Consider the following 17,525-nt stretch of genomic DNA (forward strand, 5'->3'; position numbering starts at 1 on the left):
GCGGTTGCTGGTGCATTCCGTGAAGACTCAAACAAAATTTCTACTGATTCAGAAGACAGTATTCTTCATTGGGACTCTGAACACAGCATAACTTTCTTTCCCACGATAACACAGCATAACTCTCTTTCCCACAATCACACCTAGAGCGGCCGATGACATGCTTGATAACTGAACGCAGATGATGAGTCAACGATACCTGAGACTTATACAGCGGTACTAGCCTTTGCAGCTGGCACGGGTTCTGTGCCTGAGAGACTATTGTATCCTTTTGCTCGTAAAGATTTATGGGCCAAAATTAGGAAGCCTAATTGCGCTCGCAAATACTGAAATTCGCATTTGCGATCGCAATTAGGGCAGTGTGCTATGTAGCACACAAAAACCCACATGCAAAATAAGGAATCGCAAAATTTGCGTTTTCTTATTTTGCTATTGCATTTAAGGAATCGCAAATTGCGATTCCTTAATTGCAATGTAGGAAGCACCCAAGTTGTGCGAATTTTGGCTTAAGGAATCGCAAAATACCACCAAGTTCAGGTTGGTGGTATTTTGCGATTTCTTTGAAAAATGCACTTTTTGGCATTTTTCAAAGTGCCATGTTGGTCACGTACATGACCTTAGGGCATGTATGTGGGCCACATGTGCACACATGTTAATTTCAGGGGTGCAAAAGGGTGTCCTATTGACACCCTTACAACCCTAAAATTGCATTCTCAATTTGTGATTCTATAATTGAGAATCGCAAATTGAGAATGTCTTCCCATTCATTCTTATGGGCTTTCTAGCCCATAGGAATGAATGTGAAGGTATTCCTTATTTGTGAATCTCAATTTGCGATTTGCAAATAAGGAATAAATGGGATTCCCCCCCAAAAATTGCTAATCCTACCTACATTTCGTTTTGCGATTCTCTAATTGCGATTCCCTAAAAATCGCAAACCGAAAATTACCTACATATGCCCCTATATGAATACTAATATCGTACTATGCTAAGCTTGGTAATGTATAGGGCTCCAGCTGTATGACTTACTAGTATAAACATTGCACCCCTGTACTTCTGGGGTATGTTCTATTTTAGGGGGGCTCCGGAGTACTCTTCTATATGATTGATTACAATGGTAACACCGTCCCCAACACACCTGCTCACACACCCTCCCGGGGGTAGGGTACCGTAGAGCCGCCGACTTGCAGACCCTTCTGTGACCATGACCATGACCATGACCATGACCATGACCTCCCTGCTGGCGTATGCACCATTATCTGTTCTGTACTACTTGTACACCACTGTTGGGCCCAGCGCAGTTCAGGCGCTGTACCAAGTTTTGTTAGGGTTTTGGGGAAAGAGGACTCCTGGTCAGGCCTGCTCTACCGGCTCCACGTACGCGGGAGCTCCACACTATACCTAGAAACATGCCTAGGAATGCTAACACCATAGGGTCGTACAACCTTAATACGTGGAATGTATGGGGATTAGGAGCAATCCAGAAATGGCACCGTATTCATGCATATCTCCTCAGGCATAAAACACAGGTGGCGTTCCTCCAGGAATCCTATTTACCTGAGACTGAAACACAAAATATGCGCAAAAGATGGAGAGGACACATTTATTCTTTTAACTATTCTGCTTTTGCTAAAGGGTCGACCATTTGGATACGCCACGGGTCCCATTTCTTGAGCTGGAGCGCCGGGTGGATGACCAGGGCCGGAACACCCTGGTGAAAGGCACCCTTGATGGCTCCCTGGTGGTACTCGGCAACGTCTACGAGTCTACAGTTGGCAGCGTCTACGCCCCTAATTTTGATTAGGACCAATTCTTGAGTAGGCTGGGTACAATATTATCGGACTGGGATATTGGGAGGGGATTGGAATGCTGTACTAGCCACTGCCCTACATAGGTCACATCCACCCCTACATGGTACAAACACTAGCAAACTAGCTGCTGACATGGGCGGAAGGGTGGACCCTTTCTGACGCGGTGCGATGCCTTTATCCTACCCACAAGGAATATTCTTCTATTCTTCAGTACACAGTCTCCATACCAGAATTGATAGGTTTCTATGCTCAAGATCCATCATCACTAAGACCCAACACTCCACATATTTAGCAAAAACCTTCTCCGATCACAACCCCCTAGAACTCACACTCAGCTGGGGCACATGCCCACCCCAGTGCCCACCTGGAAATTACACACACAACTAATAGAAGACATCCCCCTTCCACACAACCCTGTCCAACACTATTACTAATTACCTGACTGAAAACTGGAACACAGCCTCCTCCAATTTGATTGAATGGGATGCTCCGAAAGTGGTGGTAAGGGGCTAGTCAGGAAACACACCACTGGTTAAAGGGCAGTGAACACTGGTTGGATGCACTGGAAAGAGAGGCAGTGTCTGATCCAGACAAACGAGAAGCATTGCAATCCGCCCACATAGACCATGCGGAAACACTAGAGACACTGCGGACAATAGACCACAGGGCATTTCTCCAACAGAAACACACCGAAGCGGGTAGGTCCGGTGCACTGCTGGCCCACATAGTAGGAGAAAGACCAAACCCGTCAATTATATCTAGAATCCGTACACTAGCAGGACACATAGTTCACACACAAAAAGAAATAAATACAGCCTTTCACGATAACCTTGAAGCAAGTTATGGACCCCCTGCTCCAGTGGAAGGCCCCTCCATCACAGAGTTCCTACAGTATCTCCCCTTCCCAGTGCTTCCCAACGACGTACAAAAAGACATAGATGGCCCTATAACTCAACACGAAATCCGTGCTGCAATTAAGGGTTTAAATCGTAACAAGATGCCTGGAATTGATGGGCTCCCTGTAGAGTTTTACCATACCTACTCAGAGTCCTTGGTACCTGCACTGGAGGCAGTATACAGAGTTGCCTTTGAGACTGGTCGCCTGCCAGATTCCACCATGCAAGCGTTGGTTACGTCCATCCCCAAACTAGAACAAGATGGCTTAGAGATGTCTAATTATAGACCACTCTTCTTGCTAGCCACTGAAAATAAAATTCTAATTAAGGCCCTTGCTTGGAGCAAGGACCTAGGCTCCAATCTCTCTCAGGAAGTCTGGCTGTAATGCTGCAGGCAGACCAAACGACTGTCTCCTAACAATTGCCTGCGCCTCATACATTTTAAATATCTGCTCAGATTGTACTGCTCCCCTGTCCAGCTGCACAAAATGGGCCTAATTTCTAATGATAGATGTCTTCGATGCTCCGCCCCGCTTCCAGCTTCTTTCATTTTGCCTGGTTGTGCCCAAAGATCTCTGCATATTGGGGCGATGAGTGCGCAGTCATTCCTGAGAGCACTTCCACGCCTGTCATGCCAGACCCACTGGTCTGCCTCTTAAGCATTGTGAACCACTGGGGTCGGAGATCTGTGCCTAGGGTCGGTGCTTGGCTTGAGGATGCGGCGCGCTGTCAGACGCTTCTGGCCGAATTCTGGGATTTGATGTTGGTTACTTGCCAGCGGCTTGATATTTGGGGTCCCCTCATTTCTTACCTCTTGAGCTGGAGCGCTTTGGCATCTGCAGCCTCTCCCACACCCCCTGCTGGCTCTTTGACCGCGGTGGCCGGCTGGGATGGCTCATAGTGTCCTGCTCCCCCTCTATGTGCTCTGCTGGTTCTCTGTGGCCAGTGCATGGTCTCTCCTGGGTGCCCACCCCATTCCTTTCTTGCTCCGGCCTCTGTAATTCCCCTCTGTGCATTGTTGTAGGCTGCCTATGTACAATTTGTTCCTATGAAGCATGTACCAGATGTGTTGTCTCCTTTTTTATTGCAGACTCTCCGCCTATATACCTTGTAACCTGATGTGCAATTTCTTCAGCAAGCGTTTTTAAAAATAAAATAAAAAACATTCTGCCTAGGCCTAATTCCACTAATGTGTTTGTTGTAATCAAGTATACAGGAGGGATTTTAAGCTTTGGCATCTGACCCTAAACTGTGACGGGATGTGCTCTCATCATAAATTGTAGTGAGCATGTACACAGCATGCCTATCATAGAACGTGACTGCGAGCAGTTCATTGTAACGCAATCCAGTGCTTCGGGATTTGTTAACCTTCTTTTGAACAAACTCTTATGGAAATTATTACAGCAACAATGTAATATATGTTCAAAAGTACTGTATTCATATAATCCATTTTCATTCTCAAGTCCATGATCTACTGACTACTTAGTTTTGGATGAAAATGTTGTAATTTGTCTGAATTTAATTATGATACTGAGTACACCAAATTCCCCATGTACCTTTTAACTTGATCCATTGCATGTTCAACCTCATCTATGGAAACCATAGCTTCATTATGAATTATTGGTTGTCCAAGTGGGTCAGCAGTCTTAGAACTAGGATGAGAACTGTTAGTAGTTGTTGCAGTATTGCATTATATGTCAACATTATTGTATTCTCTGCTGCTATTTCTTGCTATAATATTTCTAATCATGTCCATAATTGATAGATTGCAATCTCGTTCTGATATACAATAAATGCATTTTCATAGGGTTCAAATGGTCTTATAATCTATTCTCCTATTTGCCAGAGTTTAATTAGTTGTAGAAGCACTAAATAGTCTCACAACTGAGTTTACAATAAATAATGAGAGTAGGTTTTGAATGATGTATTAAACATCCATTGGTCCCTTGAACTCAAAATGTTCCAGCATTAGGATATTAGGATATGTGTAGAACATTATTTCGATATGTGTCGAACTTCATAGAGTGATAGGTTTTCTAACAAAGGACTTCTGTTTGAGAAATATGTGTCCAAGATTTGTTTTTAAAATGTTTTTGTTAGTGGGTTCCCAATGCGCAAAGTATTAAATGATGGTCATTTTTTAGAACTCTTGGGCATACTGATGACATTCCTAGACTATGTCACAGAATTATCTGGAATTTATAGTATAATCTTGTAGAACTCAAATGGTAAAATGCTTCATAGCTACCAACCTCTCAATGAGACAGCATTTGAAGGCTAAAACAGTCCAACCTTTCACTTAAATATTGCTTTGCAGATATTTCTACCCATACTGTCCCCATAATTGTCTTTTCAGCTCTTGTAATATAGAAATTAACATAAAGTGCAACCGCTGTAGAACTGTCTGCAACAAAATGTATATCCATGTTAGCGTCCCACATATGTAGAATTAAAGGATTGTAGTCATTGGTTCATTCTGATCCCTGCAATCTTCCAAGATTGTGAGTATTCTTTGGTTTTGGTTGAATTTTAACAATGGTTTCATATAATTAAGTTGCATTAGTTCAAATGGATTTGGAAACATTTTCAAATTGTTTTGACTCCCCCGTGAAGGCATGAAATGATGGTCTAGATTTCCAGGACAGTAACTGCAGATTATCTATTATTCACAAACACCATATTTTTCTCCCATAAATAGACAAAAAGTTAGGTTTATCCATACAAATTGTTCTTCATATTCTGTTTTCTCAAGGCGATCAATCATTTTAACTTGATTCTTATAATGTGTTCTTCAGTCCCAAATGCAAATCTGATTAGATATTTCTGAAATTTTGTCTTGGAATTCCGTACAATATATTATGTGAAGTCAATTAAAGCATGTTCTGCTTCATTCTGAGTGAAAACTAACTCTGGGCAAAAATTGGTGTCAAAAAGTGCATCAAAGTATTTAGTTTAGGGGCAAGAAGGGCCTCCGCAAGCTCAGACGTGTGAGCTGGTCGCTCCCAGTGTTCCTGGCTTCCACACTGACACCGTCACCAACATCGACTGGGGAATGGCTCAGAGATAATGTTTTCTCAGCGAGAGTCATACAGTGGTCGTGTGAGAAGTAGCTTTTGTGGAAACTTGGAGAAGTGGTTACGCGACATGCTGCCCTGAGCGTTTCTTTTTGTTTGTTACACCAAGTATTGCGGTTTCAGCTCTACCGCAGTTAAGCGCACAGAAGGGTGTCAGCATCAGAGAACGGGCACTCACAGTACATTGTTATATAAGTACAAAGCTACGGAACTGACTTACTTGTTTAAGGTCTCCCCGGAATGCTGAGTATAACTGCAGCTGTAATCTCATCGGGCTTGTGGCGATTGCAAAGAGGCTACTGGAGCACTTGGCGATACCAATTTTCTGAGGCTCTCGTGGGTGCAGTTCTCTACCGCGGCCGATTAGGTAAACACCACACTCTTCTGGTGATGCCTCCTAAGATTTCGGGAGGGAGAGCTTGCCCCCTGGCTGATTCAACCTGCCGTGGAGCCGGTGCTTGATCGGCAAATCCCAGAAATTCAACAAGCGTTCACGGTAACATTGTTACTAAGGGGGATACTGTCTCAATCGAGGAAAAAACTGCTAAAGATATTGGAAAGCGCACCATTCCTTCATTGTTATCCGGGGGAAAAGAAAGAAAAAAAGCTATTAATTCCCATCAAGTCAAACCTGTAGAGGGGGTTATGAAGGCCCTTGATGCTGTATCTGACCATAATATGGGGGAAGGAGACGCTGCTATTTCTTATGATAAAGCTGTTTATACCAACCCAGTGTCATCAACTTCAACGGTAGAAGGTGCTGTAGGAGGATTGGAAAGTACAATTATAGTAAAGGTGGGGAACTCAAAAAATTTGAAGGCAGGTGAAAAAACAGATTTATGAAATATAAAATCTTCCTTGCAGGAAACAGACTCTGGAGATAACTTTTAATATCACTTAGACCACTATTACTCCTCCAGTGAAGACCCGGAGCAAAGCTTAAAGATCTATGATGTACTGCAGGGGGCCGGTGGCAGCGACCTCAGCAGAACACAGATTGAGAACACAGGAGGAGACACTTCTGATGATAGTCCTCGCACGGTACGAAAGAAACATGAGATTAAAGAGGGTCCTGCACTAGGTGACAGCAGTAATAATGACAATGCGTTATGTTTGGATTACTCCTTTACAACTCAAAATGGTACTGTTACTGGTACTGAGGTGGTTAGCGCACCGGCCCCATCCGAAGAAATCTCTTCAGCTTGATATATCAAACTATAATGACCCATAGGGAAGAGGCATGGATAGAGAGCCTGAGAGTGCAAAGTTCCTGCCATAAGCTCCAGAACTCGGTCCGCAGTATAGCAAAAATGTGCACGAAATTTACCACTAGAGTCAACGAAGCCAAGACACTGATTTCCTCCCTAGAAGATGAACTAGTAGCACAGAAAGCTATGACTGAGACTATGCACACTTTAAACGATGACACTTAATAGAAACTGGCTGATTTAGAAAATCGCTCTTGTCGGAGCAAACTAAGGTTCTTGAAGATTCCTGAGGGTACAGAGGGCCAGGACCCTCGTAAGTTTATTATTGAGCTGTTTTCCGAGGCTTTCCCATAACTTAAACAGTGGGACTGGCAGAGAGAGGTGGAGAGGGCACACAGATTTCCATTTTCTATTTGTTCCAGTCCCAGTCCCGCACAAACATCAGCTAGACCTAGAGCTATTCTAATTTCTCTAAATAATTTCCTGGCCTGGAAAGCTATGTATGAGTTGGTTCTCCCTGATAAGAAGAGGGCTGGTAAAGATCTGGTGTTCTTTGTTCGGCCTGGTTATTGCCACCACACAGTTAAAAAGCGCTGGGAGTTGTGTCAGCTTATTTCATTATTGCAGTCTAAAGGGGCACAATCCTATTTACCTAAACCTGCGAAGATAAAAGTCTTATTTAACCCCTTGCATGCTCCGGACAGCCCCTGGCCATCATGCATCACGGTGGGAATGTGCGGAGGATGGCTGGGGGCCGTCCGAATCCTGCCCACTATTCAAATAGCCCGCACAGCTTGAAAATTTGCGCTGCATGCAATTGGGTAAAGATCATATTAGATTCTTTACTTCTGAGGTTCAGGACAAAGAGCATTTACAGTCTCTGTAATACCGTGCGAATTAACCTGCAATTAATGGGGAGTTATAAACCGAGCAATAGTTTGGCTTTCATAATATTTATCAACATTAGGGATAGGGTATGCATTGCTGTTATATTCTCACTATAAGTGTATGTGTATTTGTATCATGCTTTTCGGTTGATGTGTTTAACTATAAAATGTATTCTAGTCATTAGTAATCTGTGTACTATTTACAAGTTGATATGTAAAAAGAAGGGTCTATTAACATATAAGATATGCTAGGGTAGCTGGGTTACCTGGGTGGGGAGAGCTTGTCATCACTGGGACCATAAGTCCTATTGCCCTTTTGATGGGGTGGGGAGGGGGGTTCTGGGGGGTTGTGGGGGCGTATGGGGGATTCTGGGAAGTGTGGGGGTGTGAGGAGGAGGGATGGGAGGGGTGCGCGAAAAAAAGAAAATTCATCAACAGAATAGTTAAGTTTCTAAAGACTCAGTATCAGAAGCTAATCAAAGAATATGAACCAGGGATGGTTCATATGTTTTTCTTATGGCAAAGGTAGGCCTTCAAATATGCTCGCTAAATGTCTGCGGGCTCAATAATTATAATGAAATATATACCCTGGTGTAAAAGTAAGGTATTATCAGAAATAGGATATGTTGTTTTACCTGTTTACAACAAATTACAATGATTCGAGCGGTACCCGTACTGGCTAAACCGAATATTCAATCTTCAGGATGCACTTTAATGGATCAGCAGTGGCAGTGGGTAATTGTGGAGTGCATCATGGGGGGGCACTAGGTTCACGCTGTGTTCTGTGTATGGTTCTAATTTTGATGAAACACTTGTTTTGGAACAATTACATTTAGAGCTAGCATCATGGCCCACCCCACTGGTGCTATGTGGGGACTTTAACTTTAACTTGGTAGGTCAAGTATTACAATTAGGTATTTAGAGTTATATTGGTAGGAAACCCAGGGTGTTTAAGGCTCTATACTATTTATTGTTAGATCATGGGTTGATAGATGTCTGGGGAATGCTTAATATTACCCAGCCAACAAGTGTTTCATCCGGGGATTACCCCAGGACTTCTTCAGGGCTGTTAGGCTCTTGAAAAGACGTAGCCAGTCTCTCTGCCGGCTGTACTTCCGTCCCGGCTGATACGGATGTCAGAAGGTACAGTGTACTCACTGCCTCCACGTCGCTATCCAAAGTGCAGCCTTACACACAGCTCCACCATCTTACGACAATAGTCCTGACCCAAGACTTTACTAGAGCAAAAGTATCCACACCCGTATCAGCCGGGATGGTAGTACAACTGGCGGAGAGACTGGCCACGTCTTTTCAAGAGTCTGACAGCCCTGAAGAAGTCCTGGGGTATTCCCCCGACGAAACATGTGTTGGCTGGGCAATCGCATGCAATAAAGAAAAACAAATATCACTTCATTGTGTTCTTCTACATGTTTAAATGCATCGTATGAATACAGTATTTTTTTATCTGCCGCACCCGGACACAGAGACATTTTGACATATACTCTAATGACGTGTGCACGGGCCTGCCTAAACCATATAGATATATTGACAATTGGGCTTGAATTAAAACATTCAAGTGTTCTGATAGGCTGAAGAGGCTTTTAGGAGGGACTATCTGGCTTCAAAATGAACAGAAATTTTGTGTCTGCCCTCACAGGAGTCAGCAACTTGGCCACTGTGTCCTTAAGTTGTTTAATAAAAAAGAACATACGGGGGCAGGGTAGGACTACCCTGATCCCCTCGTCCTTGAGAGAGGATCTGAGAGGGACCCCTCCCTCCTCAGGCTCTCAATTAGAAAATCTAATTTGGAGGGTCTCCCATGGGGGGTTGGGGGACTGCAGGGCCTTTCACCGGGCTGTGTGTTTAGAAAGGGGGGTCGCTAGCCCTTGGGATTGGTTATGGTAATATGTTACGTTAAAAAAACTTGGAATGCACTGAAAAAACTAATTGTATCCCCACCATGCTTAACATATGATCTCAAAGATTGCACCACTCAAGACATGTTTAATTACCTCATTTATGGCATCACTAATGTCACTGATAACATCTCAAATAACATCATTGATGATAACTGGGCAAGGTGGAAGCAGAACTTCTAGTAAGATTTTGAGGATCAAATAAATGTCATATTACAGCCCTCCACACAGATGATTAAAAATGGTTATTTGATGGCCCTAATGAAAGCCCGCCCGCACCAAAGAGGGGCTAAAGTTTAGGCTAAAACATGTCAACCTACACATATGGCTGAATTATTCCCGTTTATATTTTAGCACTACCTGTAAGGAGTCAGGAATAAAATAATCTGTTGCGTTTCAGCACTGTCAGTTTATATATAAGAGTTTTAAATTCTTTTTTTTTAATTATGTTATTGTGCATTTTGTGAGTTAGATTGCAGTGGTGATAGCACAGTACCGCACCATAACTCAGTGGGCGCCTGTTTGTAAAACGTATCTTGGTTCACTGTGAATCGGAATTTCTAGTGAGATTGCATTTTTGGCTTATAAGGAGATAGGTTTATGTTCACGGACTTGTTTGTATTTATTCTATCTCTTCGCAATGTGTGTGGTTTTTATTAACTGTATTAAAATGTACTTACTCTCCAGTTCCATAGGAGATCACTCATGGGGGCAGATTTACAACTTCTGGCGCATCTCTGCAAATCAGCAGAGATGCGCCAAACAGATGCATCACGTAATCCCCCCCTTACGGCACCGCGGATGTGTCGCATTTACAATGCGGCGCACCATGGTGCAAGGAGGGGCAGATGTGTGACGCATCTTGCGGCGTATGGGAGGCGCATTGCTGGAGTCTCCAGCATGACGCAACTCCTGAAATGCACAGAAGCCGCCCATACTTAACGTAGTGCGTCACTTCTTACGCCTGCTTCAAGCAGGCGTAAGGATTTGACGCAGCAGCGTCGTAAAACCGACTCCGTGAAATCTTTTAGATTTCACTGCGTCAGTTTTACGGGGCTTTCCTGTGATGGAACACTCACCCTGCGACAGAACGCCCACATGAAACCTGAAGCAGGTTTCATGTGGCGCAGGGCTTTACAATGTGACACATCTGCCTAGATGTGTCACGTTGTAAATAAGTTGCAACGTGATGCATGGTTTACGCCGCAGCTGACCCACAAAAGTGACGCAACGGGGGGCGTAAAAGTGTCGCAAGGGGCTTGTAAATCTGCCCCATGATTCTTCTTGTCCATAGGGAACTCTTAGTTTATAGTAATTGTGTTTAGGGACTGTACCTCTGTGTGCTGCCCTATAACCCCCTAATGATCTTATGTTATACGAGGTGCAAGCCAGGGGTTGTAGCTGTGACCCCAGGCTAAGTGTTTATTAACCGAACAGTGAAAATAATGCATTTTAAAACTATTAGGATAGCTGGAAATGTGTTTTTTCTAGTGGTCAGTCTGTGAAAAATGCAGTGCAAAATAGCCATGCATGCTGAAAATGTATGCTGTTTGTCCTTTTAAAGCACAACTTGATCATTGCATCTGTCCCTGGTCAGATTTATTGCTACTATACTCAATGTAACTCTTCTCAATCACACCCTGCAATGATTGCTGTGCATCCAGACACCGCCTTTGGCAAAGTAGAACTCTTTTTGTACCCTTTGCTTTTGTTTACTGAGCAATCCATAGTTCTGAGTTATATCGGTCGTGAAGCACAACAAGTATAATAGCAAGTATATCAAGCTGCCATAAAGGTGAAATCTGTCAGTGATGCTGTCAGATTCTGAGTAGGCTTAAAATCAATCAATTAAACTCCAATTAAATATAATTATTGAGGACAGAAAAATGGTAATCTAACCAGCCCTCAAACTACACTTCTTTTAATTCAGACTACGAAATCCTGCGAATGTCAGTATTTATGGTACTTTTGCTACTGTTTTATTTTATAAGTATGCTTATGCAATCTGATTATATTATTATGCAATCAGTATGCACAGAAATGTATTTAGATCTGCTAAATGTATAGCATGTTTTTTCAAACAGCATTTCCATGAATAATAGGTGGCATTTATAATTTTAGTTAAATAGGAAAAGAGTCTAATAATTTGTTGAAGATGGCGACTGTTGCAGCACAAAAAATTAGGAACAGCTTATTCATTTTGGAAGTGATTCACCATCCTCTAGGATGCAGCACTGTATTCTTGCACAGAGTCCTTGACTTAAACCTTCCCCTTACAGTATAAGCTTGACTTTGAGCTATTTCAACTTGTGGCTCAAAAGAAGAGAATGAAAACAGGAACTAGCTTTGCTCCAAAATATAAGTGTCAAGTCAAGTGAGAGAATTTATATAGCGCACTACATACCCAGAGGGTCTCAAGGCGCTTAGAGAGGGGAGGAGGATTACTTGTCAAATATCCACGTTTTAAGTTGCTTTCTGAATGCTAGGTGGTTCTGGGTAAGGCGAAGGTAAGCGGGGAGTGAGTTCCATGTTTTAGCAGCCAGGTATGAGAAGGATCTGCCTCCCATGGTGGTCTTGTTGATGCGAGGTACAGTGGCGAGGGCTTGGCTGGAGGAACGTAGTTGGCGGGAGGGGGTGTAGAAGGACAGTCGAGAGTTGAGGCATTCTGGTCCGATGTCGTAGAGTGATTTGTGTGCGTGGGTTAGCAGTCGGAAAGTGATCCTCTTATTGACGGGTAGCCAGTGGAGGTCTTTAAGGTGACCAGAGATGTGTTCGTTGCGTGGGATGTCTAATATGATCCTGGCTGAGGCGTTTTGGATTCGTTGGAGTTTCTTCTGGAGTTTAGCGGTAGTGCCTGCGTAGAGGGTGTTTCCGTAGTCCAATCGGCTCGTGACTAGAGCATGAGTGACTGTTTTCCTTGTTTCGGTGGGGATCCCGCGAAATGTTTTTCTGAGCATGCGAAGAATGTTGAAGCAGGAAGAGGATACGGCGCTGACTTGTCTGTTCATTGAGAGTGAAGAATCAAGGATGACGCCTAGGTTCCGTGCGTGGTCTGTCGGGATGGGTGCTTTTCCGAGGGCTTCCGGCCACCAGGAGTCGTCCCATGCAGAGGGGGATGTACCTAAGATGAGGACTTCTGTTTTGTCTGAGTTTAGTTTCAGCCGGCTTTGTTTCATCCATTCGGCAACTTCTTTCATTCCTTCGTGTAGGTTAGTTTTGGCGGTGCTGGGGTCATTGGTGAGGGAAAGGATTAGTTGAGTGTCATCCGCGTAAGAGATGATGTTGAGGTTGTGTTGGCGGGCGATGGCCGCGAGGGGGCTCATGTATACGTTGAAGAGGGTGGGGCTGAGTGAGGATCCTTGTGGTACGCCACAGATGACTTCAGTGGCCTCGGACTTGAATGGTGGGAGGCGGACTCTCTGGGTTCTTCCGGTGAGGAACGAGGTGATCCATTCAAGTGCTTTTCCTTGGATTCCGATGTTATTGAGGCGTTGTAAAAGGGTGCTGTGGCAGACTGTGTCGAATGCTGCAGAGAGGTCGAGGAGGATGAGGGCGACTGTGTCTCCATTGTCTAGTAGAGTTCGAATGTCGTCTGTTGCTGCGATGAGGGCGGTCTCAGTGCTGTGTTTTGCTCGGAAGCCAGATTGTGAGGAGTCGAGGGATTTGTTGGCTTCGAGGAAGGCGGCGAGTTGGTTGTTGACAGCTTTCTCGATGACTTTGGCCGGGAATGGAAGGAGCGAGATGGGGCGGTAATTTTTGAGTTCTGTAATATACAGGCCTTAGGGGTCAGAAGGAGTTTGTTGGAGTGGGTCATGCATTGGACTTAGGGCCTTGTTTTGGCTCTATCAGATGGGATACTCTTTTAAACTGTGTCGGATATCTGGCATTCTAAGTGCCCTGGGCAACCTGTCATATGGTGTTCCACTGTAATATAATTTCAGAAAATATTGTGGGAGACAAATATTGTGTCCAAAAAATCTTGGTGTCCAGAATTTCGTAGGATAGAATATCAAAGGAAAGAATATATATTTTAACTTTAGAAACAGTGTCTTTAAAAATATAATTGGTTTTATTATTGTTGTATTAAATGTTGTTGTTTTGTGTGTATTTAGGACATGCTTTGATGGTTTAAAAACATTTTTGTTATTTTTTTATTGTAAGCCATCGTTTGTAGTACAAACTTCGAATAGGAAAAAAGTGATTGTAGGGGAGTAGTGTGAGGATTTCTCATACTTATTATATATTTTTGCCTTTCTTAATAAGTTTTATGAGAAAAAATGAACATGTTTTAGTAATATTTTAGAAAATCCTTAAATGGGTTGCTTATATTTTAATCAAAATTATTGTTTTCTATTCCTTTGATTTTTCCTGCAGAATTAATTCTTTTTAAAATATTGTAAAGCTTTTGTGTGGATTTATTGGATTAATGAAGTCATATTGTATGTTTTATTTTTATGTGACTTATTTTTTTCTTTTTTATTAATCTTTTTTAGATTTGCTTTTGTATTTGGGACATGATTTGATTAACGATGCCTTAAGCAACAAAATTGTTATTTGTAATTTTTATTTGTTTATCCATATTATTGGGTGAGAATTTATAGTTTATTGATGTTTTTATATTCACCTACTATGTATTCATATGTTTCTTTATTATTTTAGGATATGTGAAAAGAGGATAGAGATTTGTTTCGTTATTTAAATCTATTACAGATTCAAATTAAAGTAATTCTAAATATTTATTTTTGCAACTTTTACATATCATTCTGAATAATTAAGTAAACAAATCTATTTTGGTTTTCAATTTGATATTCTTAAATTGTTTTATTACTACATATACAATATCATGCATTCAGATTTACAGAATCATCAATAGATTATAGGATCTTTTATTCAGATTACCAGAGCTAAGTGGCAATTTAACTAAAAAACCATTGCTTACGTACCGAAGAGACCAGATTGTTGGCGATTTTGTGAGTCGTATACATACTTCATCCATGTACAGCACTGGTACTCAAAGTGAGGCCCGTGGGCTGCCAGTGGCCCGGCAAGCCTTCCTTGGCGGCCCGCGGACCTTACTGTCATCGTACCTGTGTTCTTTTTTTTTTTTGGTAAGTTTCAGCAAACACCGCCGGTACTGCTTTGTGGGGGTCGGGTGAATCCAGCCACAGTCAGAGTCAAGTCAAGTCAAGTCAAGTCAAGAAATTTATATAGCGCGCTACATACCCAGAGGGTCTCAAGGCGCTTGAGGAAGGGTGGGGAATTACTTGTCGAAAATCCACGTTTTGAGTTACTTTCTGAATGCTAGGTGGTTCTGAGTAAGGCGAAGGTGAGTGGGAAGTGAGTTCCAGGTTTTAGCTGCCAGGTAGGAGAAGGATCTACCTCCCATGGTGGTTTTGTTGATGCGAGGTACAGTGGCAAGGGCTTGGTTGGAGGATCGTAGTTGGCGGGAGGGGGTGTAGAAGGACAGTCGTGTGTTGAGGCATTCGGGTCCAATTTTGTAAAGTGCTTTGTGTGCGTTGGTTAGGAGGCGGAAAGTAATCCTCTTATTGACGGGGAGCCAGTGGAGGTTTTTCAGGTGACCAGAGATGCGTTCTTTACGCGGGATATCTAATATGAGCCTGGCTGAAGCATTCTGGATGCGTTGGAGTTTTTTCAGGAGTTTTGCGGTGGTACCGGCGTATAGGGTGTTTCCGTAGTCCAGGCGGCTCGTGACCAGTGCGTGGGTGACCGTTTTTCTAGTTTCTGTGGGGATCCAGCGAAATGTTTTTTTGAGCATTCGAAGAATGTTGAAGCAAGATGAAGAAACAGCGTTGACTTGTCTGTTCATCGAGAGTGAGTAATCCAGGATGACGCCCAGGTTCCGTGCGTGGTCCGTCGGGATGGGTGCTTTTCCAAGGGCCTCTGGCCACCAAGAGTCATCCCAGGCGGAGGGAGAGGTGCCTAGGATGAGGACTTCGGTTTTGTCTGAGTTCAGTTTCAGACGGCTGTGCTTCATCCATTCGGCTACTTCTTTCATTCCTTCATGCAGGTTGGTTTTGGCAGTGTTAGGGTCTCTGGTGAGTGATAGGATCAGTTGGGTGTCATCGGCGTAGGAGATGATGTTGAGGTTGTGTTGGCGTGCGATGACTGCGAGGGGGCTCATGTATACGTTGAAGAGGGTGGGGCTGAGTGAAGATCCTTGTGGTACGCCGCAGATGACTTCAGTGGCCTCTGACTTGAATGGTGGAAGGCGGACTCTCTGGGTTCTTCCGGTGAGGAACGAAGTGATCCATTCCAGTGCTTTTCCTTGGATTCCGACGTTTCTGAGGCGCTGTACAAGGGTGCTATGACAGACTGTGTCGAAGGCTGCGGAGAGGTCGAGGTGGATGAGGGCGACTGTGTCTCCATTGTCCAGTAGATTTCGGATGTCGTCTGTTGCTGCGATGAGGGCGGTTTCGGTGCTGTGTTTGGCTCGGAAGCCGGACTGTGAGGGGTCAAGGGATTTGTTGGTTTCGAGGAAGGCGGCGAGCTGGTTGTTGACCGCTTTCTCAATGACTTTGGCCGGGAATGGAAGGAGCGAGATAGGGCGGTAGTTTTTGAGTTCGGTGGGGTCAGCTGTAGGTTTCTTCAGGAGGGTGCTGAGTTCGGCATGTTTCCAACTTTCCGGGAAGGTTGCGGAGCTGAGGGAGCAGTTGATGACGTCTCGGAGGTGCGGTGCTATAATGGAGTCTGCTTTGTTAAAGATGTGGTGAGGGAATGGGTCTGTGGGGGATCCTGAGTGGATGGAGTTCATCAGACGGATGGTGTCCTCAGTGGAGATTGGGTTCCAGTCATTGAGGATGTTCGAGGGGGGTGGGGGTCCTGCAGAGGGTTGGGTGGGTTGGTCTTCGGGTCGGTTGTCGAAGCTGTTGTGGATGTCTGCAATTTTGTTGTGGAAGAATGAGGCTAGTGAGTCGCAGAGGGCTTGAGAGGGGGTGATGTCGTTGGAGTTGGCTGAGGGGTTGGTAAACTCTTTGACGATGTTGAATAATTCCTTGCTGTTGTGGGCGTTGTTATCTAGTCGGTCTTTGAATGCGGCTTTCTTGGCGGACCGGATAAGTTGGTGGTGTATGCGGGTGGCGTTTTTGAAGGCGGCCTTTTGCTGCCCGGGACTTTGGGTCTTTTTTCCAGGCCTTCTCAAGGGAGCGACAGAGTTTCTTGGATTTCTTAAGATCATCGTTGAACCAGGAGGCCTTCTTGCTGTTTAGTTTGATATGTCATTTTTTCAGTGGTGCTAGGATATCGGCGCTGTTGGATAACCATAGGGTGAGGTTAGTGGCTGCTTGGTCGGGGTTTGAGGGGTGGGTAGGGGGGTTTTGAAGAAGCGATGAGGAGATCTGGTCGATGGTGATTTTGTTCCAGTTTCTACGCAGAGTGGGTTGAGGATGGTTGTTGGTAGGGGTCTTGTTGTAGGTAAAGTGAACACAGCTGTGGTCCGTCCAATGGAGAGTTGTGGTGTGGCTGAAGGAGACATGTTTGCTGGAGGTGAAGATAGGGTCGAGTGTGTGACCTGCGTTGTGGGTGGGGGTAGTGACAAGTTGTTTAAGTCCGAGGTTGGCGAGGTTGTCCAAAAGGGTGGTGGTGTTGCGGTCGTTGTTATTTTCAAGGTGAAAGTTGAGGTCACCCAAAAGGATGTAATCCTCGGAGGGGAGCGCGTGTGGAGTGATGAAGTCTGTGATGTCTTCACTAAATTGTGCGTGGGGTCCTGGTGGCCTGTA

This window comes from Lissotriton vulgaris, chromosome 7 (assembly GCF_964263255.1).
Source record: "Lissotriton vulgaris chromosome 7, aLisVul1.2, whole genome shotgun sequence".
In the NCBI taxonomy this organism is placed as follows: Eukaryota; Metazoa; Chordata; class Amphibia; order Caudata; family Salamandridae; genus Lissotriton; species Lissotriton vulgaris.